Below are 27470 nucleotides of genomic sequence, written 5' to 3' on the forward strand. Positions count from 1 at the left end.
TATTTTTCTCAGCTGAGACTTGGATCCAGTCTGTGGCTTCCGTAGGAATAACAGAACAGCAAGGGGCTCCTTGCTGCAGCTGGGAATGGAGGGAAACACTTTTGCCCAGGTTCTGGTGTTTAGCATGCACCCAGGGACCGCCTCTGTTGAATTAGCGTGGGGTGGTGGTTGGACTAGATGATCTTATTGGTCTTCCTTTCCAACCCTAAAAAGACTTTGGTTTTATCATTTGTAGGTGGGGAGCGCCACCTGCTGCGGGCAATGCACCGAGCGACCCTTCAACAACTGTTACATCGGCATCATAACTGCATTGATGGGAAATGAGTTACCAAAGTTGTGGTATTTTGTATCCTACGCCTTCCATCAGTCATTACAGAAGGTAAAAAGCAGCTGATCGCCACTGTCAGTCAGAAGAACATCTTAACTGATACCACCTGAAGATATTTTCTGTTTAAAAAGATAAATGGCAAAAGCTGATCTACTAAAATGATCTGTTTGGGAGTTGGGAACTCTTCACCAGCATGTGGCCTTGCAGACCAATTAGACCAATGACTGCCAGAGCTCTGTGGGCACTAATGGCCTTAAGCAGCCCCACCTGTGGCCATCAGCAGTTCTGCCCTAGAGATGCTCGCTGCTGCCTGTCTTCGTGTGAGGCTTATCAAAGTGCACTTTGTCTTTGGAACAGCACTGACTGAGCCAGCACAAGGTAAGGCACTATTTTCTGTGGGTTTTATGATATGGAGTTGCATTTGTTTGTACCCTTTTGGATTTCTTCCATCTGATGCAGGGCAGTACAGATATGTTTATCATGTTGTGATTCCTGGAAGTAGCGTTTATTGCTGAGTGCTTTGGGCTCTGACATGGATCTCCTTTCTTTTAAAAAAGCTGTTGTTTGAAGCTGTCTGGTTCTTTTGGAATTCCTTACCTATGTAGTAAGAAACCTTACATAAGATGTAAACTGAGTGAGGAAAAGCATTATGGTTCCATGCTGTGAGCATAGCACCTGGGCTTTTGAATCAGTTGTTTTATAGGGACACAGACACTGATTTGGAACAGATGGGTCTATGGTGTTGGAAGGGACTTCTGAAGGTCAACTCTCCCATTGCACACACAGCAGGTTTAGCTCTATCAGGTGACTCAGGGCCTCATGCCACTGAGCTTCCAGCTGTCTCATGCTATGAAACATTGGAGTCCTTTCTTTATGCTGTTGCAGCCATTGGGCTGTGTGAAGGTTAATGGGTTCTGCGTGATGTCTGGGCTATGTGATGGTGCAAAGTGAGTCTTTCTGCAAGAAGAAATAAAGCCATGTCCCTGTGTGGATGCTACAGAGGTGCTGCCATGTAGTGTCATGCCTTTCTCTTTACCATTCCAATTTTCTGATGGGGTCTAGGTTTGTGAGAGGTGAGAGTGGCTCTTGATCTGCAGATGAAAACAAGTCCCTTCCCTGTCTGTCTGCAGCAGATATACTAAGAGCAGGTCTTTGATTCTTCTGCCATCGTGTGGCTGACAGCAGGTCTTGTTATGCTGTGTGATAAGGGCTTGATTCCCTTATTAGTAACAGCTGAATGAATAAAAGATCTTCTAATAAGGAACATTACGAACATTCTTCCTTTCCTCAATCCTTTAGCAGGGAAAAGGAGATTTTCAACACATGAGCAGCTCTCCAATCCCTACTAGAGGAGAGGAGCAGTGGGAAGGGCTGCGCATCCCAGGGAGAATAATGTCAGGGTCCTGTCCCAACAAAAGTCTGGGGTGCAGGGCACACACTGGCTCACAGGGTCCTGCGTGTAAAAACAAGTGACTTGTTAGGCAAATGTGCCAGCCACAATTAGTGCTCAGCAGCACTGATTGCGAGAGAGAAGGGCTGCACCACCCTCCGTAGCCACTGCCCATGCCATTCAGCCCATTTCACTCCGTGTAGCCACTGTTGAGGCCACAATGGGAGACTAACACGGCAGTTTTTTGGAGGTGGGAACTGCAGGCTGTGCTCTCGGACCTCATCTGAGTTGAGGATCTGTTTCTAAGCTCCAAAAGATGGATTTGTATGGTTGAGTGATAGCTCCTTCCTCCTGCCACTCCTATAAGGAAGTGAAGCAGAGAGTCTTCAGTTTCCAATATTTATTCATATTGAAATGCTGATATTAATATTAATTTATGACAATGATGTGTGAATTTGCAAATAGAACCTCTTTAATACAGAAGTGATGAAAATAGTAACTCCAGCTGAAAAGAAGAACAGAGTAAGGTCATTCAAGAATGTAATTTGTAAAAGAAGTGGGAGGGAGGGAAGGAAACAGAGGGAAGATATTTCCTTCCCCAGATGTGATGCACAGAGAGGAGAGCAGAGGAGTGATGCAGCTGGGAGGGGAATGTGGTTGGCAGATGCCACCTCTTGAATCTGGCAGCACATCAGTGTGATCTTCCACCAAGGACCTGGGTGAAAAGCAGGGCATGAGCAGTGAGTGTGCTGAAGGCTGGGATTCCCCTACCCATAAACATTCACTTCTTTTTTTTATCTTTTTCTTAAAACAAAAGGCTCAGTTTCATCCAGAACAGCATAATGCCATAAAATCATAAAATACTTCAAGTTGGAAGGGATCCATAGGGATAATTGAGTCAAACTCCTGGTAATAATAATATTATAAGTCTTTAAATAGAAGAGATCTGTGATTACCTGAGAACAGAGAGTGACTTGAGGCCAGATTTTGGTCCTTTCTGTTCTGTGTAGCATGTTACACCATAGGTACAGGACAGTCTTACAGCAAGCTTTGCTGTCTCATTCTGGCAGAACAGGCTGCAGCTGCAGAGGGGGACACAAGCATGGATGCTCATGGCAGAACACAAGGACAGCTCATGCTTCTTTTTCCATGCTCTCAGCAGAGATCTGTGAGACATATCTTAAGAAATACAAGTACTGGGGAAGCATTTATGCCTACTAGCTGAATGGCAGCTTAAGAAATTCCTCCTATGTCCTAATGTGTTCAAAAGTTTTTATCTTCACGCTTCTCTACCTTGAAACTTTCCTGTCAGAAAAGGAAAAAAACAAACTAAACTAAAACAGCCCTGCTCCAGCTGGAACACCTCTCACCTAAGCCAGGTGCTTCTTCTAATTAATAATGTGTAGTGTGGGGGGGCACCTCTCACTGCTGTGAGCCCTGGGATATAGCCTAGATCCACAGGGTAAAATACAGGGAGTTTATGACATTATTTGCCCAGAGGGTTTGAGGATGCTTCATCCCTGGAGGTGTTCAACGCCAGGTTAGATGTGGCCATGGGTAGCCTGATCTGGTGCCTGATTTATTGGTTGGCAGCCCTGTTTCAGCATGGAGTTGTAAATAGATGCTCTTTGAGGTCCCTTCTAATTTAAGTCATTCTTAATGACACAGTGATTCTGTAGCTTACAACCAGCTGATGGTATCCTCATGCCAAGCTTTTGCCACATCTCCAGCCCTCTGCTGCTAATCAGTGCACGGTCTATATAAATGCACACCTGTTATAGGCACAAAACAAGCACTGCAGAGCTATATCTGTAAAAGCTTGTTCTCCTGTTGGAGAGTCACAACAGTGAGGTACAAGATGTGATGCCTGCCACTGTGTGCTGCTTTCCTTCACCCTCTCCCTTCTTCTCACAGCTAGGACATTACTTTCTCAGTAGACTGAATACACCTATTTTCCTCATGGCCAGAAACTGGGACATCTTGCATTTTCATGTTTAAGTTCAGGTACTTGTGGCACAAAAAGCCAGAGCTACTGCCCCCATTAGCCTTATGGAGTTATAGAATTGTTTGAGCTGGAAGGAACCCCTGGAGGCCATCACTCTACCTCCCCTGCAATGAGCAGGGACACCTACAGCTCCATCAGGTGTTCAGAACCAATCCAGCCTGACATTGAGTGTCTGCAGGGATGGAGCACCATCACCTCTCTGGGCAACCTGTGCCAGTGCCTCACCACCCTTATTGTGAAAAACTTCTTTATATCCAGTCTAAATCTCCCCTCTTTTACTTTGTATCCATTTCCCCTTGTCGTATCACAACTGACCCTGCTGAAAAGTTTATCCCTTTCTTTCTTAAAGCACGAGGCAGCACTTCTTAGTAATTCACCTACTCTAAACAAGGCTGTGTAATCTATTTCTGTGGCTTGATGAGGGATAGAGGGCACAGATAAGGGGTGAGTCTGGATTTCCTAACAGCAAATCCACAACACACCACAGAGCAGGCTGCCGTTCATCTGCTTACAGCAAAACTAAAGGAAAAAGAAAAAGCATACCCGCCCTCCTACCTCTGGGGCTCTGTCTTTATTTTAGCCATCAGTGCCTTTCCTTTGCTCACATACTGAGGTAACATTCAGGGCTGGATTCCATGGTCCCGAGGTCACCATGATTTAGCATACAGACTTAAATTACAGTAAGAGGACTCCAATTTACATAATGAAAACACAGGAAAGGGAAAAAAAAGACCGAATTGCCGAGTGATGAAGTCATTACAGCCCAATTGTAACAATCTGCTCTGATGCAGCACACAGAAAAAGACCCTGTGGTTCTAAAAGGCCCGTTTACTTATTAACCAAATGACTGCTGCCGGAAGGTGGGGATAATCCAACACCCAGCATCCACGTCCTGAAACAAATGGACATCTCTTTTCTGACTCTGGCTATTCCTAACCTCAGATGATTTCAAGGAATTGCAGCGTGGATTTCAAACTGCATTCGATGTATTACCTACATTGCTGCTGTCACGTTCCCTCAACTCTGACACATAGGATGTGTCTGCATGAACCACAGTGTCACTGTGGTGGATAAACCCAGTGTGGATGAGAGAGAACAGTCAGCAAGGATGAAACATTGCTCTGTTTTTCAATTGTAAAGGAAGTCTGGGGTGTTGGAGGGCTGTTTTTGTTAAAAGCTGTATAGTATGTCAGGGGGAAAAAAAGAAAAAAAGAAGAGAATGAGCCTTTTGCATGTGATTCGTGTCTAAAAACACCCACACAGCTCATCCCATTGACCTCAAAAGGCAGAAATGCTGCAGCAAGCCACTTCCAGAGAGGGAATTCATGGGCACGAAACCACAGCGAACAAAGAACTGATGAATTATCAGCTCTTCAGAGCTAATCTGCTCAGCAAATATTAATACAATTAGTCTTAATCCCCAAGTCTCATAGTTTTTAAGTTATGCTTCATTTTTTAAAGTATGGAAGCTTATCATCGGCTTCAGCTGGAAGGAAAAATGAGAAGAAATAGGTGAATCAAGAAACCTAGAAACCATTTCTTTTCTTGCCCTGTAAGCAGGCAGCAACTGGGCATGACCAGAATAGCAGAGATGACGTTTGACATGGCTCTCATCAGGCTGTTCCAGAAATACTGCTCTGCTGGCTCCCCAGCAGTGGGATGTGCTCAGGGCTGCCTGCCGCCATTCCCACCCACCATGCACTGAACAGGCAGGGTCAGAGGGGCTGTGCTTGTGCTCTGGGTGCTGCTCAGAGCTCCATACACCCCAGCCAGGTCAGCCAGCACCTAATCACCCCCTTGAGTGTGTTCATACATATGCTTGCTGTAGATGCACAGATGTGCTATTGGAGCAGGTACTGGGGAGCAGAAAGGATAATGGAATTCAGAATAATAATACAACAAAATGAAGTCCTTTGATAGACTGATAGACACTCTCCCCTCCCCCCCCCCCCCCAAGTTATCACAAGACATTTCAAAGGCTTCATTTTTGACACCTACTCATGGAAAAAAAACAATTTAAAAATAGCAGAATTTCCTTTGATACATAAAATCCGTCTCCTGCTCAGCAGCAGTGTTGAACAAACGCATTCTGCAGTGCTTTTCCTCTATTGTTTCGTCCCAGAGATGAGCTCAGCGCTGTCCCCTTTCCAGGTGATGGTTGTTACCAGTGAGAGGATGTGACAGGCAGTTTAGAAGTTTCCTTTTTTTGCCTACTCAAGAAAGAAGAGCTCGGAAGCTTGCAGCGGTGAAGTGATTTCTTGCCATTTCTCTCTTTGTGCTTAGCTGCAGGTTTCCACCTCTGGTCTGCAGCACCCCAGGGAAAATACATACTCCTTGTAAGCTGTCAAGACAAGGTAACTCACTGAAGGAAGTCATAATCAGGAGGCTTAAATTAGCTGTACGGAGGGCTGTGGCTTCACTGGAAAACACTTAGGTGCTGCATACTGATAGGAATTGAAAGCAGAGGGAGAAGACCTGGATGCTGTGGTTGGCAGAGAAGCAGCATTTCTTCCTCTTCCTCCTGTGACCTGGCAAAATGCTGTTCTTGTCTTTTAATTTATGCACATCTCCCATCTTTCTCCATTTTAACCAGAGCAGCACAGAGAATTTACTCTTTGCATTTTTTTTTTCTTCCTCCATTCCATTTGCCCCTTTCCTTTGCTCCAAAGGGCTTTCTTGCATGAAAGATGGCAGCCACCTGCTTCTATTGTGAGGCTGCAAATGCAAACAGCCACTCACTGAGCACAACCGCCGTTGGGCAGGAGAGGGCCCAGCTGGGACTGGGATCTACAAGTGGACTATTAGCAGCCAAGTAGTGGACTGAAGCTGGTTATTTTTATTGCTGCCCTGAGGAGATAGGTCAGACAAGGCAAAACATTAGTATAACCAGCAAAGTGTAAGCATCTGAAGGCTTCTGCAGGCTCTGAGATGCCCGCATGCTGCATTTTTGCACAGCGCTGGTTGGCAGCAAGATGTTTTTTTCATGATAGTGTTTGTAACAAGAAATGTATTGAAGGAAAAGCATGAAGTGCACTTGACTGATTTCTGACATCCCAGTTTTAAAAGCAAATTCTGCATTTTTCTTTGCTTGATAGGCTACAATTTGTCAATATTGACCTCATGCATGAGGTGGGATTGTGGCATGTGCTGAGCCCACAACTCCAGAACTGCCCAGAGATGCTCTGTACTACCCAGCTGTCCATCCTCTGCCAGAGAAACAGGAAAGAAGGTGGCCATGCTTCTCTTGTGCTGCTTTGGGCATCAGCAGCACCAACCAGCATTGCTGTTTGGCAGAGCTGGGCTGCCCTGTGGGGTGAGAACATATGACAGAGGCAGATGTTGCGATACAGAAATAGCCTTAAGCTGTGGATATGTCAGTGCAAAACCACCATGCCTGCTGCAGCCACTGCCCTCAGTCAGACACAGGCTGTGCTTTATTGTAGGAAGTGGGACAGTAGAGACAGAGCTGAACCCGCCTGCCTGAATTCTCCACATGCTGTTACGGCAGCTCTTCAGGCCGCAGCGACATCCCGCATAGTGCCAACGTGGCAGCTGAGTTCCCAGAATAGATGCACATAATTTTTTAAAAATCTGTTGTGATGTCAGAAAGCTTTCCCTTTTTAGCTCTTGCCTCATCTATCAGCTATAACTCGCTTATGGGTGCTGAGCCATGAATGTAGGCTAGCAGCTAACGGAGGCTCAGATTTACAAAACCATTTTGAAGAAGATCAGCGAGGGGGAGTCAGAATCTCCAAGGTGGCTTTAATTGTCGTAACCTCACAGCACGATGGGAACAGGAAAGTGTGATGAAAATACAACATAGGAAATGGCAATGCAGGGGTGCCATTCTGGCGTGCTTGCTATCCATCATCAGCAAAGAGCTAAGGCGTAGAGTAGACAAATGTTTTGTTTGGCCTATAAAAGTCAAAGGGCAGAACAGACAAAAGGATTTCTTCATTACCCCCAGAGCTCAGCACATCTCTCCCTACAGAAATAAGCACTTCTCAAAGCACTTATTTCTCTCTAAGATTGATAAACACAGCTTTGGGTGAAAGCTTCCTGTGGAGACACCTGAACCAACAATACACATCCAAAGTGGAACAAGAGATTGGATTCTGCCCTCTGGGACCTTCAGAGGCTGTGCCAATTGGGATGGCACTGACCATTCATCTTACCAGACAGAGCCTGCCTCGCTTCCAAACACCTATTCAACCAAAGCATTGAACATCTCTTTTGCCACTGCCAATGAATCAAAGACATCATAAAGTCCAAACAGCAACGTGGCTAAAAGGCTGCTACAGATGTTGTGTATCTAAAGCAGAACTGTTTGCTGTTCTTTCTTTCTGTGTAAATACTGCAAGGCAAGAAGAGTATGTGGTATATGTATGCGTGGCAGAAGTATAGGAGGAAAAAAAAGTTAAGTAGCAAATTCTGACACATGTTATGGAAAACTCCTTTACACAGTAAGCACTGTGCTGCATCAAAGCAAACAGTGAAGGTCAGAGTCACATGGGGGCTAGCATTTCAGATAGGACTGTTTTATTTCATTTGTTAAATTGATTTGTCAATGGCTGGTATTGATCATTTCCAGCTCCTTTTTTCCTTTTCAGCTGCATCTTCACTCCCTCGTATTTATAGTCAAAGACACATTTATTCTTCTACCACTTTAGCACCTTTAACAGCAAAACTCTTTCTGTCTGATCATCGTACTCCTTTCTTTCCATCTCTTTCCTTTTTTCCCCCTTTCTCCAAACAGTTGATGTTGCTGAGCTACTTCTGGCTCCTATTCCAGCCATATTTCCCTGGGATCCCTTTGTAAGAACACAGAGTCATGAATCAGCAACCTGCTGCACAATTACTTTCTTCTAGTTGCTATGATGCAATTAACCATCAAAAAAATGGTTTGATGTAAATTAATCTACACTTAATCAATCAACAGTGTATGCGTGTGTGATAGAACTTCTTGGAAGATTTCAATGGATAGCAGAGCTATCTTAATCCAGTGGTTTATTACTATTATTTTTAATAAGCAAAGGATATACATCTTAGAAATGCTCAGATATATAGCTAGATTGGCAGTCAGATTGAAAACCAAACATCAGTACATTTACTTATCTACTGCCCTTCAATATGAGCTTTGCCAATTGCAGATTAAACCAGTACAGAGATAAAGTCAAAGATGGCACGTTAGCACATCCAGAACCCCTGGGAATTTCCCTCTCTTCAATCCATCCCAAATTATTTTCCAGATAATTTATGGGATGTTCATAATTTGTTTGCTGCCTTCAAGCTACGTTTTGTAAGAGGCTGTAACACCAAGGGAACCATGGGTTGGAAAACAAGTGTGTGTAATCCCTTTCACATGAAGATTTGGTGTTGAGCTTATGGGAAGCCAATTGTTAATGGAAAAAATAATGCCAAATGAATCAGTGGGGGGGGAGAGGGGGGTGGAAGGAGATGGAATAATGAGTTGTGAGATTCTATCATGCAACCTTCTGAGATAGTGATTTCAGACTTCAGTTCTCCAGTTCTGCCACTAGAGGGTAATAAAAACTAAAATACTGGAATTCACGTGGCATTGACACCTCTGCCAACCTCAGCCGCGGGAGTGTCCCTGCACCGCAGCACCTGTAATAGGGCAGCATCATTCGGGGCCAAGATCAACTCAAGTTACCTTAGACAGAGCCAGAGCCTTGGCTGCAAGGCTCACTGCCAAGTTTGCCACCCGTTGGGAACCTCAAGGTGTTCTGACAAGGTCCACCTAAACACTGTTTTTTAAAACTCTAGATTCTCACAGGAAAGTACTAGATTTGGACACGAAAAGCCTAAAAAGCAGGAGAAGCTCAAAGCCACTTCACAACTCTTCTTTCATGACAATGTCACTGATAGAACAATTTCTTTAGCATTGACATCCAGGTGGATGCATCTGGTTTGTCTTCCTTACCCCAAAGCCACCATATGTAATTTCCACCAGCTATCCCCTGTAGCCTGTTCATAGGATTATTCTTCCCTTCACATACCTTTTGGCAGGGGGGATATTTGCCTTTCCTCCCAGGGAAGGTCTCCAGGAGTATGTAGCCATGGAGGACCTCCTTCTACTGCCACTTCCACAGCGATCACCATCTCCCTTTAGCAAGACTTGAGCACTCTGGAAAGAAACTCTTAAGCAGAAGATTTAAAACACTGAAATAAATGGGACTGCTTGAAGCGCCACGCTGCTTGGAAGGCGTCAGGAGCTAAATTATTCTGGAAGCATCGAACCATATGCTGTCAAGAATAATCCTATGTTGGCAACAAGAGGATGGACAAAACAGCCCGATAGATCCCTTCTTCCCATCTTAGCATCTATAATTTCTCTGTTAATGACTTGTAATCACAACCTACATGTCAGGGCACATTTTGATTCCTTGCTTGATAAAGCACTGAGGCCAGTAAGATCATTCAATTAACCGCATGGTCCAGTGCCTCCTCCAGCGCCAAAGCCTCCCATCCCACATCAGCCAGCACTGTCCTCACATGTTTCTGCAAGGGCCCAGGGGGAAAGGAGCAGAGCAGAGAGAAACAGTCATTCTCCTCATTTAAAAATATAAAACACATTCAGGACCGCATGCTATTGCATTGTAAATCTTATTTCCATAAAGCATCTCCGGGGCTAATTCACAAGACATTAATCATAATTCATCTTCTCCCAGCTGCTAACTCATCTTTATGGTTTTTAATAAATGATTGTGTGCGCATTTTCAAGAGACAAAACTGTGCCAACAAGAGCTGGTCTACTCAGTGCAGAGGTTTCTGTGGTTTGGATGAACAAAGGCCACCAAGCAGACTCCAGAGCCTGCACGGCAGGTCCTGGCCCCCAGCTGAGCCCTCACAGTGCCAATAAGGGTTACCTCACCGCCATTCAATGACGCCCTATGGTGATGAGGTTTGGCTAGGGAACAGGCAGTAATATATTTCCAGGTCACTTCCTTCAAGTGCCATCTGATTTATTCCCAGTCAGTTCATTGGCGTCGTTCAGTGGCAGAAGCTTTAATTATTCCTTTACATCTCATTTCAAACTCCAAGCACTGCCTTCCATCTCCCTCTTGCCTCTTGGACGCTGCTTCTTTTTGCCACACCTGTCAGAAAGATCATCTTTCCAAGAAAGGCCTCATTTCATCTCCATGTTGTGCCAAGCGGGTAAAGAGCTACCAGGAGCTCTGGGTTCTGTTGTTTTAAGAACCAGGATGCATGATTGTCCCCAACCAGAGAATGCAACATCATATCCAGAGAAAAGCTGCACCTCTTTAAAATGCTGCACATATAAGTTTTCCTTGGCAAGACAGCAAGTGACTCTTAGCTGAAGTGGTGAGGAGACTGACTGGGCAATGGTGTTTTGCATTACAAAGTCTGCTCAACACCCTCCTCCACTCACATCCCAGTGCACAGCCCCACTGAACATCCCATGGCCCTCAGCAGGTTGATCTCTTTGCTCCTTGAAAAAGCAGTCTCCCAAACTGCCAGGCTTGTGCTTCCCTATTAAATCAATGTGTTTTTCCTCTTGGCTGCCTTCCTATAACCAGCCAGGCAGCAGGCTTGCCCTCAGCCCCTTCTTCCTCAGGCTTTCTTTCTATATGTAAAGCCAGATTTGGAAGGATTGCGTTGTCTAACTCCACCCCCTAAATCAGCTTGCTGGCTAATCCTGTTTTAAGTGTACATGTTTAAGGGAACATCATCATGGCTGAAGAAGCCCCTCTCTTGCACCAATTAATTACCCAGAGTAATGTTAACAGCGACCTCAAACTCCAGGAGCCCAGGTATTGAGGGGAAAGCGTCAGAGGTTTTCGAAAAGCAGTTTTCTCTCTATTGTGAAGGCTGTAAGTATTAAAGACCGGGAGCCACATGCTTTCATCAGAAAGGGAACAGCTAAATGTCTTGGTACAATAAGGGGAAATTGTTTCAAACTAAAAGAGGGGAGATTTAGACTGGATATAAAGAAGTTTTTCACAATAAGGGTGGTGAAGTTGCCCACAGAGGTGGTGCTGACCCATCCCTGGAGACACTCAAGGTCAGGCTGGATGGGCTCTTGGCACCTGATGGAGCTGTGGATATCCCTGCTCATTGCAGGAGAGTTGCAGTGATGATCTTCAGGGGTCTTTTCCAACTCAAATGATTCTATTATGAAAATCAGCAAGTTTGCATCAATTTCTTCAACTTTGTCTTTAGAAAACAATGGAAATAAAAAATAAATGCACCCTTCTTATTAAATGTAGAGAAACCTGTATTCTTTTACAGGACACGATTAGTAGTAAGCTAAAGTAAGCACAAGTGGGACTGCATTAGATTTGGACAAAGCCATAGTGCGATGAGAAATGTGCCTTGGTATTTACTGGAGGAGTAAAGTCCTAAAAGCTTTGGAATAATTACTGGTGAGCAAATACAGGCTTTGTGTTTCAGCCTGTACAGCTTTCCTTGCAGTTTTTCCTTAAAGATCAGCTACTACTTCCTAATCTTGAATAGCTGTGCTATTAGTGCCCTTACCAACTACATTAATTCACCTTTCCTGGATGACCAGCAGCCACCCCCAGCTTCTCTTCCAGCTGCTGTGTCAATTTGGAGAACTCCAATAACTGGTATAAGGCTAATGGGGTTCTCTGCCTTGGTGCTGGCACAGGCAATGGACTTGGGAGTGCAGCCTCAATTCTTGCTCCCTCCTGCAGCTGTCTCCTCTGGAGAGCCTGCATTGTTACTCTCTTCCCTTCTCTTCACCTGCCCTTCTTCCTTCCTGGGAGCCCACAGAGGTGACAGCCCAATCCTGTCACTATTACAGATAAGCCACTCTCCAAAGAGAGGAGAACATTTTTCCATTATTAGAAGCCTCTCTCTGACTAATCCATTGCCCACCATGCTCCAGGCCTCATCCTTCCCTCTTTTTACATCTCAGCTTCATCTTTAACACCATAAAACAGTGTTCCAGGAATAGGTCATTAAAAGAGGAAAAACACAAGAGCATTCCACCTAGCACCCTGACCCTATAACAGCTTGCAGGTAACACAGAAGTAAAAAGTAACACAATGATAAAATAAATATCAGCAATTCCTGTTCCTCTCCCCTTTGTTTGTAAAAGATGGTGCTTTTGTTTTAGTATTTCTGTAGGTTCCCCACTGCCCCACGTAGCCTTTCACTATGAGAAAATCGACTCTCCACATCATTACCAGGCAACCTTGTTCACAGTCTGAATTTGTTTTCCACGTTTCACCTTGGAAATTACCACTCATATCACTGCTATTATCTGTGTGCTTCTTTTGCACCATAAAAAAACACACCAAGTGCTGTTAAGCCTGTTCCAGCAGTTATCTTCACATCTTCCACAGAATGGAGTGCCTGTACTTCACTCCCTGCCTCCACTGAAGGACCAATCCTCCTCCCAAAAAGCCTCAATGCACCACGTGGTTGGCAGCTAGCAGTAATATTTCAGAGCCCCATGGCAGCAGCTGCCCAGAACCACCATGAGCACTGTGAGCAGCTTAATTTGGTCATCTTGAATAATCTATTTGTTTTCTTAGCATTATGTGGTTTAAATTGATTTTGCTATTATTTTCAGCTCCACAGGAAGGAAAATTGGTAAATAACTTTTAAAAATCTTTTTATTTTTTTATTTTTTATATTGTGGCAATCATTAACTGTCATCAGACCATTGGACAATCAAACTGCCGCCAGCAGAGATCACTCTGTAGGAGGAAAAAGACCACAAACTCCACAGCACTTTCAGGCCAGGCTTAGGCAGTCGGCACGCGGTGAACACAGTAAAACCAGACAGTCCTCCCACTTCTGGCCCCACCCAACCATGTAAGTCTGGTTTTCCTCTGTGAAAAGAGGCATTATGGGTGGTGTGTCTGCAGCACATCCTTGCATCTCTGTTCAGATTCCAGGCACACACAGGACATAGCTCTGAACATGACCCATTCATCTTCTTCCAAGAGCCCAAGACCTGCCTGGCCATATCCTGTACCCAGGCACGTAGCAAGCTTCCCGTCCACTGCCCTGTTTGGTTATTGGTACCCACTTTCATCCCCTGAGAAACATGCATCTGGGAACTGCAGGAAAATCAAAGCCACCCCCAGTTGTGATCTTCATAGTCAAGACACTCAAATCCATCTTTCCTGTTCCCCAAATCACTTCTTACATTTTCTTCTCTGATTTTTCTTTTTCCATCTCTCCACCTACCTGAAATCCCAAGCAAAACTTCAGCAGCAATTCTGCATCTTCAGATCCTCATCTGAAATTCATCACCAAACTCTCATGCTCCAACTCAGCCTATAGCTAATAACGCAACACAGCATGCACATATCTGCTCTCCAAAGCCCACCATCAGCTTAACCCCCTCCTAAAGCATGCCCTTCCTGGTGGGCTTTGCTCCTTTAACTCTGTAGCTGTAGCAAGGTGCTGATAGAGCAGGGTGAGTAGCATTAGGGTGGTGGACAGCCATGTTGTAGGTGAGCATGAGGGGCTCCTCAAGCATGGTGGGGGGGCAATCACATCCCATCTCTTTTTTTCCTCCAAATCTGAGACTCTAGGAACTCAGGGGGAAGGAATTTAGAAATTTCCTATTTAGAAAGTATCGTTCATAAAGAAGCATGGCAGGTCTTGATGTTCCTCCACAAAGCATCGGCAGGTATGATACAATAAACCTCCTGGTGCTTGTTCCCAGAATTAACATAGTTGGAGGACTGGGACATAACTCTCCTAGCAACAAATATCTCTCTCCATATAGTAACTAATTTGTGCATTGTCAAAGCTACCTGCCATCTCCTGTCCTTAAGAAGCAATCCACCCTCCATTTTGCTTCAGCCAGTCTACCCGTTTCCTATCTCAGAACAGCACGCAGCCCTTCACTTGCGGTTGCAGTCTGCAGCACAGCTGAACCAAGGGCAGTGTTCTTCATTTCCCTGAAGACCGTATGAAGTCTTTAACCAGGCCAAATACTTTAAATAACCATTTGAAGACATGTTCCCATTCTGGGAATTCTTCAACACAAACAGATGGATTGATAGATGCAGTAGATTAGTTTGGGTACAATGTGATCCAATGTGATACTCAAGTGATTCAAGCAGGGGAACCACATGCAATGCGCTGCTTCAAGAAAAATAATATATTTTCTTGTCAAGAACATCACAACATTCTGATGCCAACCCTCCCCCCTGCATACGCTTCCCATAGAAATATGCCCTGCTGTCATCCATGGCCAGATGGTCACAAATCCTTTGGCGTTTCTCTAAGTGAACTTCATGGGGCAAATTTTATTTCTATCTACCCTGGATTGCAGTGATTCTGGGAGAGACTAAAGTGGAGCATCTTTAGTGAGGTCAGTGGAGGACTGACTGCACAACTGATCAAGGAGAGATTTGTAAGCCAGGCAGGAAAGAGAAGCAGCAGACATGAAGGTTTATGTTTATGTTGGTTGCTCCAAAATTAATGCCTCCTGCTTATTGCCATGGAAACTATAACAGATATAAAGAGCACAATTACACTGTTTGATGGAGCAAAACAATACCTTTCAACACAGTCACCGTCATTAGCTATGCATTTTCGTTTGTGGAACAAGAGCCTGCATGCTGCATTTGTAAAGGTCTGCACCAGTGGAAGTGACCCAATATTTCACAGCTGCTATGATAGAATCATTTCTGAAACACACTACCCACTGCCTCGCTGTGCTCACATCCACTCTTCGGTCTCCATAAACATTCACAAAGCTTCAATGAATGTCAATGAGTGCCATTTTTTCCACATGGAGGAATTCAATTCCACTCCCATGTCAAATAGTATTTGTCAGGCTGCCCCTCTGCTGCCATCTGTCACACAGCAACAAAATGTAATGGAATATTGGTGGTAAGGTTCAATCTCTATTGCCGTATTACCAACGCTGACATCTGACACTGCGGGCCAATGTAGTAAAATAGGAGGCATTACTTTCAGAGCAGCCGCTGTATGTCCAGTCAGGTTTCTAATGTCCCATGCACAGCAATTTAACTGATTTCATAAAGATGGAGGGGGTAAGACCTCACAGTCTATGTGCTTGACCATGAGCCTACAAGCAGCGATGGAAAACTGAGCTTCCAGGCTGCAGCTCAGCTCTGGTGAGAGCCTCTGGTAAACTCCTACAACTTTCAGTAACATGCATGGAGAAATCCAGAAACACCAGGCACTGTGTTGATGTAGCTTGATGGATTTGTCAAACACATTTTTGCAATTTTACTGTGTTTTTATGTAGTGCAGAATCATGAGCTTTTTCTGTGTTTGATACAGCTTTAATGTCTTCAATTGCTTATAATGGAAACCTGACCTTTAGCGTGCTGGTGCCGTATCGCAGCACATTGAGGCAGGGAGTTGGAGGCAGCATGTGCCAAGGTTAGTAAGAGAGCAGTTTGCCACAGTGGGAACAAACAGACCATGGCAAGGAGGTGGCTGCCTGGACACAGTGTGGGATAAACGTGTCTTGCTCTGCCTGGGAAATCAGATGCATGCTGGGTCGGAGGAAATGTATTTGCAGCTCTGTGGGTGAGATGCTAATCCCTTGGGTCCATTAGTTAGGGCTCTTCACAGCCTGGCTCTGTCCCAAGCCTTCCTGTCTCTTCCAGAGAGAGCAGCCCCGCACAGAGCATAACTCAGGGTTCAATCCCTCTTGGGAGGGATTTTTTCCTATTTGGCCTCTCCCTTTGCAGTGTGCAAGGGCTTCTTGGCCACTGATGTATTTGATGACTTAGTTGAAGAAACCTACTTTCCACCTGCCAACCTTCAGAATAGCCCCAGCTGGAGCATTTGTAACTTTTCCTCCTTAAGTAGGACTTTGTCTGACAGTAGCTGTGCTGAGAAGTGGAGAAGAGTGTGGGGCTGAACGTGCAGGGGGAGTAGAAGGAATAGCAGTGGCCAGCAGCTGCATCACAATGGTTGTTAGATTTTACATCAGCTGAACTGGAAATAGATACTGTCTGTGCTCACATCAACAGGGACTGTTAGATGGGGACAGCCAGTGATGCCCAGGAATAGCTTAGTGTTGGAGACTCCTTCCCATCACACAGAGCCTTTTGGCTGCTCCCAGCCAGGGACCATCTGTGGCCTTGTTAATACTGGGTGGAAAGCAGAAGAGGTGGAGGAGGCGTGGGTGCTCCCTGGCTACCAGTGCAGGAGCTGGGCCTGCAGGAACTCACACATGCTTGTTTGAAGCTTAGCCCTGGTTGTTGGACTTGGTGCAAGCAGCCTCAGACACCAGGTACACTGACAAGTGGGCTTTAATGATCCCCAGCAGGCAGCCTTGGCCCATCCAGGCCCCTGCAGCACAGCTAGGAAGATCAAAGCTGTCACATGCAAGTGCCAACCTGACTGATGGTGACATGGGGGAACAAGCACAATTAAACAGAAATTAAACAGAAGGTACAAGGCTCTGCAGAGGATCTGACCCACTCCCCTGACATCAGTGGGAATTCAGAGAGCACCTGCCATTGACCGATGTCATGTCCTGGGTTGGGAAAGATGAGGAGAACACAGGGAAGGAGCTGATCCCAGCCCACTGTGGTGCACTCTGAGCTCAGGTCTTTTCCAGCCCCTCATCAGGAACTTGAGAGGGGGATGGGGAATTTCCCTGTGGTGATCCCTTTTCTGATGCTGACTTTGTAACAGACGCTTATCATGAATTAATTATGCATTATTAGCATCCATTATTCATTTCTATTATGTGTACATACATGTGTGGCGCTGAATAATAAGGGAATTATGCCAAACAATGAAGTGGCCCTCCACCGAGAAGCAGCGTGGGTAGGAGGGAGTGTATCACAACGGAGGGGGTTTGCTGAGGGCCAGCATCAACTGGGGAAGGAGGCAAGCAGACTGTGTTGGCCGAAAGCCAGGGCAGAAGGCAAGGAGCTGGAAGAGATGGATGAATTACATCTGGGTGCACAGACTATTTCTCGTCTGAGTGGCTGAACATAAAGCAGTTCAGAGGAAATTTGGGTCAACATTTTTGGCAAAACAAAACAAGACCCTGAAGATCACGAAAGCCAAGAACCACTTAAGTGGAATAGAAACAGAAACTGAACAGGAATAGAAAAGTTCTGTTATCTGGTCCTGTTTGTAATCTTGGTCTAAATAAAATCTGTATCGGTTTTGAATTCTCAAAAAAGACCACTTCCAAACATTCCAGTCTGATGTCAAAACAACAACGTTTCAATGTGTCCTGCTTGCTTTCAGCTGAATCTGTTAGTGGGTTTGACTCAAATTCACACACAGGTTACACCAAATGCATTGTTTTTTCTCATAAATTTGGCATATTTGTTCTGATTATTCATGCCATGGTGAGGAGGGGAGAGGAAGGACTCAGTGCTCAGAGGATAAGGCACTGCCAAGGGATACACTCTGCACATAGAGCACCATTGCTGCAGCTGAACCAGAGGGAGGGAGCTCATGTTTTCAGAATCCATCTCAATTGATGGAGATAATTACAAGTGCCACATTCCCAATTTCTTCTTCCGGGAATTCTCTTCTTTAATAAACTCATTTTAACAAATTGATCACAGCCTCTCCGGTGCTCTGCACATATCAAAGCCATTTATAAGATTGAAGGGAACACTCTGGGTGAAAAATAGGAGCCGGTGCCAGAGATCTCAGTCTACCTTCAGCTGTAATAAAATTGAATTAACTCACTCTCCTCTCATGCCCACTATTTAATGTGGTCTAAGGTGTCTGCTTTTGAGCTTCAGTCAGTGCTGAATGCAGAGTCCAGAGATCTCAGAAGAGGCAAAGAGAAGTGGGACCTGCCCCATGGCAAGTGCAGAATTAATTATATAGTGCAGTCACCCACCCAGTGCATCATGGAAGCTTCCTGATTTCAATAGGCTGAGCACAGCGCTATGCAGTGCCTTTATGTACACCTGCTGGAGGGCTCTGCTAGAGGATTGCTTGGTTGGATCTTGGGTACTTCTGGTCCTGTCCAGTTCTCTTTTCTAGATGCTTAGTGGAGTGTTTGTGTAGCATAATTCTAGTGAAAATTAACAAGACAAAGAGTAACATGGAAGCATCTGACACACTGAAGATTTTGTGTTCTAAGCCCGTGTAATTGAACCATCTTCAAAAAGGAAATCTGCAAACATCTAAATGAACTCCGAACCTAAGCTTTTAAGTGCATTTCCTTAGACCTATGCCAATATTGTGAGGATGCCCTAATTTCCTACTGCAATTTAGTGTAAATCCATGTAGAAAACATTAAAATTAGCTATATCTTGCCTCCAAAATAAGCACTTCTTAACCCAAACTGAGAGACTATAGACAGCATTGTCCACTTGACCACCCATCTGGTTAAGGGATGCAAGCAAACCTTGAGCCAGGTGAATTGATTGCTGACCACATGAAAAGCTATGACTCACCCAGCTACGTAACCTGGCCCAGGCTCTTGTAGTAGCCCCTCAGCTGCTGACATGAAGCACAGTACAGAAATATGCAACCTACTGTTTCATACTTCCCTACAGGAAGATTGTCCTACATGGCAGCTGCTTTGGCAGTATGTTGGACTTGATCTATCCTAAGGTCCTTTCCATCCCCTCCGATAATGTAGCAGCTGAGATTTGCAATAAGAGCAATGAGTCTCAGGGAGAGAAGTCCATGGCCCAGAATGACACCTTCATCTGCTGTAGCTGCAGCTGTGTTTTGTCATAGTCATATCCCATGGGGAGGCCAAAATCACATTTCCCTAGGATGCAGGAGATGTTTTTTCTGCTGCTGGCATTCCCAGAGCAATGAGGCAGAGGTCCCACCTTCCCCTTGTGCTCTCCTAAAGCTGTGTCTTCCCTGTACCCTTTCTACAAAGGAGTGACTCCATCTGCACAGCAAGTTTCATCGGTTTTACATAACAGGAGGTTGCAGCCAGCACAGACACCTGCACAAACCCCACGTGGAGAGCCTGAAGCACCTTGTCCTGCTTCCCAGCAGTGGCATCACTACTCTCATAGGAAGCCCCAAGAAGGGGAACAGCAGCCTCAAATGTCCCCTTGCTGTCCTACCTCTCTTGGAGGCAAGGCTCACACCAACTCAACTATGGTGTCAGGAGAATCCATGAATGTCCCCTGCTAGGTGGCTAAAGCAAAGCCATGGACCTTGCAAGGGGCTTTGTAAGCTCCAGGAGTGTGAAACTACATTAATAAGCTGAGAGATGGATGCAGAGACAAGGCACAATGCCAGCCACCAGCTCCACAAGCCCCCAGCTGGCAGCAGCCCAGCACTGTGAGCAGGTGCAGGCAGACTGGGGACATGGGGAGCAGCGTGCATCCAGCAGCCCACCAAAGCTTATCAGCAAGATGCTTCTTGGGGCATCCCACTGAGACATCAGGCCTTTGTACAGACAGCAGCAGTGCTTTGCAGACCCAGGACTGCAGAACTGAGCTGCTGGCAGCTTGCTCATGCCCAAAGGGATTTTGCAAAGAGCTGGGTGGGTGGCTGGCAGCCTGGGAAAAGAGCCACTCAGAAGCAGAGGGAAATAATTTTTTCCAGTTCAGGTGTGATTTGGATGTTTCATATGGATTTTTGTTCATCCAAAATGGGGATGGAAATTTTAAGTAGGAAAAAAATTATATCCTAAAATAAACCAAATATATATATTTGAGCGGTGGAATATATTGTCCCTGTAATTCTTCTGTTTCTCCATTGATATTTTAAATGCCGTGTATTATGAGCTATGAGTTGAGATTCATTTATGGAAACACGCTTGGTGTTTTTATTTAGGGCATGGCTAAGTAGGTTTTTTATGCATATTTTTTGAAAATACATAATTTATCGAGACCTTCCCTCTCCCACATCTACTTTCAGCTTTACAAAAGGCTTTTCTTCTTTTGATTACTAAAAAAAGAAAGAAAAGGTTTTATGAAGCCATTCATAACCCCTCTCTGGGATCCTTGTAAAGCAAGGCCATGACTGCATTCATATACTCGGAGCTTATAAGCAGGAGGGAGAGCGACTTTTTACACAGTCTTAGAGTGATAGAACAAGGGGGAATTGCTTTAAACTAAAGAAGAGATTTAGGTTAGACACTAGGGAGAAATTCTTAACTCAGAGGGCAGGGAGGCCCTGACACTGCTGCCAGGGAGGTGTGGGTGCCTCATCCCTGAAGGCACCCAAGGCCAGGTGGGATGGGGTCCTGGGCAGCCCTGGGGGGCAGCCAGCCCATGGCAGGGCTTGGGACTAGATGGACTTTGAGGTCCCTTCCAACCTCAGCCATTCTGTTATTGTTCTTCCTGCTCTGTGTCTTCCTTCTCTGGCCCCAGAGGACTGGATGGGGATTGTCACCTTCCTGAGAAACCCCATGGGAACCTCCACCGAGGGTGAGCATGCAGCTGTGCCCCTTCCCTTCCAATCTTGGTGCTATTTCATTTTTGTCCAGAGAGACGGGACAGGGGGAATTTCATTGTGCTACTTGAAATGTATGCAGGCTCATCAGCAAAGAGAACATTGCTGTAGTCATTAAAAGCAAACAGAGCATGCTGACTCCCAGCATCAACCCTGCTGCAGAGTGAGAAGGTGAGAGCCAGCAGCTCTCTCAGAGATGCTGAGACTTATCCCAGGTGGGGACAGTGGGACTACTGTTTGATTAACCAAAGGCACTCACAGACCAGGCACTGGATAAGGAGCCCCCCCCTGACTCCAGCGAAGCAGGCCAGATGTCCTCAGCCTTGCCAACAGCAGAGAGTCAGAGTTTCCCCAAAGAAAAGCAAGCCTAGCAGCTGGTAGGCTCTCCTACACCCCTAGCTCCAGCTAACAGCCCTGTAGCAGAAGATCTGTTATGTCAGAGATAGAGCAAGGTTGCACTGTGGTGTTGCAGGGTCCCAAATTAGCAGTGTGTTAGCGACAAAGCACCAGCACCAAGCAGGGTCAAGTAAGAAAGGTCAAATCTATTATGACAACTTCTATTTTGGCTGAAAATATATCCGCCTTTAGCACTAAAAAGATGTTTCTCCCGGGGTTTGTGTTTTTGTGGCTTTTATGAGAGAAGCAGACCACCACTGTCTTGCTTTTCAGGAATATTTTTGGATTTTTACTGCTCCTAGGGTGTCCAACACTAAAAATAAAATATAGATTCTTGGTTGTTACTGCTGTCAAAAATAAACTAAATCCCCAAATGAATCCCATTAAGGGAGGTTTAAAGGTCAATTTAATGTCCCTGCAAGATGCAGCATTATGAGGAACCTGGCCTGGAGCTCTGCAGGGGGCTGGGAGGGCACAAGGCCCCCTCTCCCCACCAGCACACTGCCTTTCCCTTGTGCCCACCAGAGCTGAGAGCTACTTGTAGTAGGGAAGCAAGAGCAGCAGGGATGACAAATAACAAAGCGACATTTGAGAATGAGATGAGCACCTGGAGAAAAGCTGGTAGTAAGGAGGGACACAGTAGGGGAGAGGATCCATGGAAGCTGTGATGGGACATCCCAGGTTCTCCTGAATAATCTGTTACATGCAGTGAAACTCGTGATGATAATTCCAAGTCTTCAGTTTACATCCTTGAAGCCATCATCATAAGGCAGAAGGATAGGCTGTTTTTATTTCATTTTTTTAAGGGGGGTGCCTCAGATTAGAGCTGACACGAAAAGGATGAGCACTAAATCTGGGGCTAAATATTTCATTGCCACAGATGCTGGCATCAAGTTGGTTACAAAGAAACTCTTGAATTGTTTTCCTTTGTTGTTTTTTGCTTGTTTGCTTGGTTGGTTTGGTTTGCAGGCTTTGATGTTATTTATTTATTTCATTTTACACAACTTTCTGCTAAATATTAATTTGGATGAGGGAAAAATTTGGATGAGACCATGGACATCCAGATTTAGTGGTTGGCAGCCAGACTGTGGCAGGGGGTTGGAGATGGATGATCCTTAAGGTCCTCTCCAGCATAAGCCATTCAGTGATTCTGTGAAAAGATAACAGAGTTCAGCCGAATCAGCTTGGAACTGGAAGGTGCCAAGTTACAAGGAAGAGACTGATGAGATAAAACTTCATTGTTTCTGTCTTTCTTGCAATTTTCATGTATCAGCTGATCTGCCTCATGCAAAGATCAAGGACGACTTTGCCCTAATTCATGGTGAGAAAGATATTTTTTCTTCAAGAGATGGAGCTCAAATTTAGACAGAAGGGATTGTGAACAGGGTCATGGTGGGCCTTTCAGTTTGTCATCCCTGTCCATGACTTATATGGTTGATGTCAGAGAGCCTGTCCAGGACATGCTGGATTTCCACAGTTGTGCTCCTCTGTGCACTGCACCATACATAACATCTTGTTTCTGGTACAATCAGCAATGGGCAGCTAAGGAAAGAAATGATGTTAAGGAGCAACAGCTTCCTTTTGTTATGTTTCAGAGGTTCGCAATAAAACTTCACATGGGAAATCATGTTTTATGCTTCAATGCGGTGAGCAAAAGCATCCCATTTCCCTTTTCTGCCATTCAGGCTAAATTCGGCTCTCCCTGACACCGGTATCTTTGGAATACATCCACTGAATTTATCCTGCCTTTCCACAGTGGCATCTGGGAGCAAGATGTGGATCCTTATTTATTTATCAAGGCTTTATGCTTTTGAGACTCGCTATTGCAGGAGGAAACTTCCTCAACATTTTTTTTCTGTTCAGCTGCAGAGGATTCAGCACTGGGCATAAAAGCAGCAGCATCCAGAGGAACAGAGCCAATTAACAGAGAGAGGGCTGCAGCCGTCTGCACACCGCAGTCCTCCCATGCCAGCTTCCAAGAGAGCTGAGCAGGGTCTTTCCTGGCTGAGCAGCCTTTGACGTCGGCACTGATACTGAGGCAAGGGAGACACAGATGGATTAAAATAGCACAGCTTTTATCAGCTTTGCGCAAAATTCTGCTTCAATTTAAATTCATTTGTCAGGAGAACAAGGAAACTGACGTTTACTTTGAGCGGTTGTTCTCCCTGTTGGCTTCAGAGGAACCTCAGAGCCAGCAACAGCCAAGTCCAAGGCCTCACAATAGAGGCATCATTTGGCTCCTGGGCGTGCTCCCAACTTCTTTCTAAACAGAACCAAGTGCTGGTGCTCAAGCTGAATGAACCATTGGGCAGCAGTGAGACACAAGAGCCAACCCATCCTACTGCCCCAGTTACTGCTGAGTTAAGGAACCAGCCCACACAAGGAGAAGTCCTATGGGCCTGCTGTGGTTAGAAGATATTCACTGAGCCAGGAATTGCAATTCCACTTTCTCCTTCATTTTGGAAAAAGTTTTTTTCCTGACTTCTCCATCCCAAGTTGCAGCATCCCTGGCTCTAACTTTGCTCGTGGTTTCTGCAAACCCCTTGACTCTGACCTGATGGATATCAGGCTTTCACTGGCCCCGCTCTCTGCCATGCCAGAGTCACCTTGTTGGATTGCAGGTGCGCTCTGGATCTCAGTTCTCTACTGAAAAGTATAACCTCTTGTCCAAGTGCTGTGATGGGCATAAGCAGAAGGTGACTGAGGAGGAGCATTCAGCTGCCTTAAAGATGAATTCAGCAGATGGTGATGTATTTATGCAGCTCCTCATCAATCCTGGTCACAGCTTTCTGCAGAGCAGAGCTAACAGTGCAAATTTTGTGTCAGAATAGCTGCATTTGCCCATGGTGACACTTAACTCCTCTCTTAGTGTGTACCAGTGCTTCAGTGTCCTTGAATCCTGACCCCGCCACAGAGCTGGCTCCTACTGGGTGTTTATGCATGATCCAAAGTAGTGCTGAAGTGCACAGGGTGAAATGGCCCCACCGTTAACTGCAGTGAGTCCATGTTCAGAATTCTTCTCATACACCACCTAGCGCATAAGCAAGTCTCCAACTTATGTTCTTTTATGCGTTCATTCAGGTAACCCATGCAGGATTTTCCCCTTCCACACACAAGAAACACCATTGTGACTCCAGGCAATGTTGGTGTGTTAATGACTACCACATTTACTCCATGAATATCAGCCATGTGCTGCTAGTTGCTTGTATGAAAGTATACCTAGAAAGAGATCATTGTGATAGCTCTTTGGCTTCCCTTCTCCAAGAACTAGGAACATTCTAGATGAATTCATCTTGTTCAATTCAAACCCAGCGTTTTTGGACCAGAAAGAGACTGAAAAGTAACCAGAGGAGAGGAAATCAGGATGATTGCAGCCCTTTGGAAAGACATGTTTCCCCTGCAGGGAAAGTCAGAAAAGCATTGGAGGAATTGCCCACACAGTTTTGATTTGGCGTTTCTCACCTCTCTCCCCCATTTCAAATCCATGGGCCTGCCACACCTTCCACACTGGAAACAAAGCCTTAGAATAAATTAGAGCAGAAATGGAAAAGAAATCATACTGATCTCCCAATTAGCATGGAGTACTTAAGCAGTCAGATCTTTGCATTTTAATTGTAATCACTCCAAACACAAAAAGCTGAAGTGACAAACCCCACAGCTAATTCCTACTGATTAAGTCGCCCCTTAGTCCCGATTCCAACATTTTTGTGGTTTCTGCTTTAAATCCTTGGCCTCTGGACACAAGCAGCTGAAAAAGGCAGTGCATTATTTTTACTCTCTTTCACTCAACTAATTTTGCTTCACTGAATCCTGTCCCTGTGCCATGTTTGCATACCCTGGTTCTTTGCCCTGGCCTGACACATGCCCATGGACCTTGAGGTGCAGGGACAGCCCCAAGTGCTGGCAGTGTGGGACAAACAGCAGAGGAAAGCAAGGCTAGAGCCAACACAGGGTTCACAACATCATGAGACATGCAGGTGGGAACGGAGTTCTGCAAGTCCAGTACACCCCCAAAGCATGACTACCTGGGAAGTTAACTTAGATATTATGGGCTGTCCTGCCAAATAATAAATATTTCCAGGTGCAGAGACCCTACAGCCTACTTGCGACTATGTTCTGTTGAGTGAATGCTTTCTCAATGGGAATGTTTTCCTTTTATCTAATGGATTTTCCTCTGTTGCCATTCTGCCTCTCATCCTATTACTGTGAAAATTAATTAGGACCAAATTAAATCAGAGAGGGAGTATGCTGACCTAAGAAGAGCTCTCAATTCTCTGTGAAAAGCAGAGTACACAGCACAAACTCAGCTTCGAGCTGATGCAAACCAAGCCTTAGAGTCACGCTTCCTGAAGGTTTAGCCCAAGATCAAGTCGTGTGTGCTAATAGACATGATTCTCTGCTTCTCTGCAACATACCTCTCTACAGAATGGGCTCCTGTCCCCAGTATTCTAGGACAGGCACAGAGTTGGTCCTTGAGAGATAGTTGGTCATGATGGTGGTAGGCTAATGGTTGGACTGGATGTTCTTAAATGTCTGTTTCCAACCTTAATGATTCTATGATTCTGTGACTGAGAAGGAAAAGAACTGTGAAAAATGTGAAAGGTTATATTTATTAAAGAAGATAATAGAGAAGCAGATAGGAGGTGTAGATCTAATGAGACATTATATGGGAAATTCCTTCTGAAGTGGATGAGTTACCCCAGCGCTTCATGGCAGGATGCTGTTCTGGGTTACCCATGACCCCACTCATGGGCACAGGTTGCTGATGGATCCACGGCACTGAAAGTCCACATGAATTTAGCTGGCCTCTGTTATTTCTGTTCCTTCCGCACAGAAGCCAGCATGAAATGTCAAGTTGGTCTTTTGAGATTAGTGGCAATGAGGTGCTGTGATTGTTGTACAAAACTCAAAGAGTTTGCTTACTGTTGCTTTGTAAATAATCTCTTTTAATCGAAAGCAGGAGTGTTCTTTACCTAAGAGCAATTCTTGGAAGCAGAAATACAAGTAGATGTGAGGGCTTGGTTCTCATCAAGCACATCCCAATCCTCTCAGGTCTTGCAGCCAGGTGGAGAGGGCAAGTCAGCAAGTGAGAGAAAAGCAGGGTCTTGTCTCTGGGTATCACTGCCCCATAGAACAAGGGATGCACCGTGTTGCCTTGGCTCTGCCAGTTCACTTCTGTAGGTGCTCATCCTCACCCAGGATTATGTCTCACATATTTAAATATACATATGTAAATATGCATCTATTTCTGTAGAAGGGGTGGCTCAGACTCTTCTGTTTGTACATTGTGTTTAAGAATATGAAAGCCCAAAACTGTGGCTGATGCTGAAGTCTCATTTCTTTTTGTAAGCAGAGCTATGCATGCACAAGCACGCTATTTTGTTATTAATCAAATTAAAGAAATAATTCCCAGAGGTGGGGAAAAAAAGTATACGGCTTTACACTGAATCAGTTATTCCATACAGAAGGCTTCATTCTTTTTTTAGCCTTTTAGGAAAAAAATGGAGAAACTTACAAGTGGTAGACTGCACCACAGGTCTTTGCCAGGTCCTCTTCTGCATTTGTTGCAGGCTCAATATTGCCTTTACTATTCAATTGCATTATCTTCAAGGCCTTTTTGGCTGTGTGTTACAGGGGAATTCTTCACCTCACAGAACCTGATTAACTGTCATCAGCACCAAGCTCTTGCAGATCTACTCTCACTCTTCCTTTCTTCCTTTCTTCCTTTCTTCCTTTCTTCCTTTCTTCCTTTTCTTCTTTTCTTCCTTTCTTCCATCCTTCCCTTCTTCCTTCCCTTCTCTGCACCCTGCAGTACTTTTTCTTCTCTGATGACTATGCATCTTCTGTTTGTTTCATTCATACTCATAAAAGCCTTTCTCTTCTCTCATGTTTATATCTCTTCTGTGTTTTGTTGCTGTATAATGTATCCTGTCTTTCCCATTTCCCTTCTGGCTGAAAAGCTTGCTGAGGTTTCTCCCTCCTAA

The 27470-nt window shown here is 45.1% G+C and overlaps 1 long non-coding RNA gene across 2 annotated transcripts in view; it reads left to right on the top strand.

The window, feature by feature from the left end:
* LOC107312851 overlaps positions 1-27470 on the top strand; it is a 154172-nt gene that overhangs the window by 106588 nt on the left and 20114 nt on the right. For both annotated transcript variants that reach the window (XR_004306914.1, XR_004306915.1), the window contains exon 6: positions 236-706. This is a non-coding gene — a long non-coding RNA (uncharacterized LOC107312851). The remainder of the gene's footprint in view (positions 1-235; positions 707-27470) is intronic.

The sequence above is a fragment of the Coturnix japonica genome, chromosome 4 (genome assembly GCF_001577835.2).
Source record: "Coturnix japonica isolate 7356 chromosome 4, Coturnix japonica 2.1, whole genome shotgun sequence".
NCBI classification, from domain to species: Eukaryota; Metazoa; Chordata; class Aves; order Galliformes; family Phasianidae; genus Coturnix; species Coturnix japonica.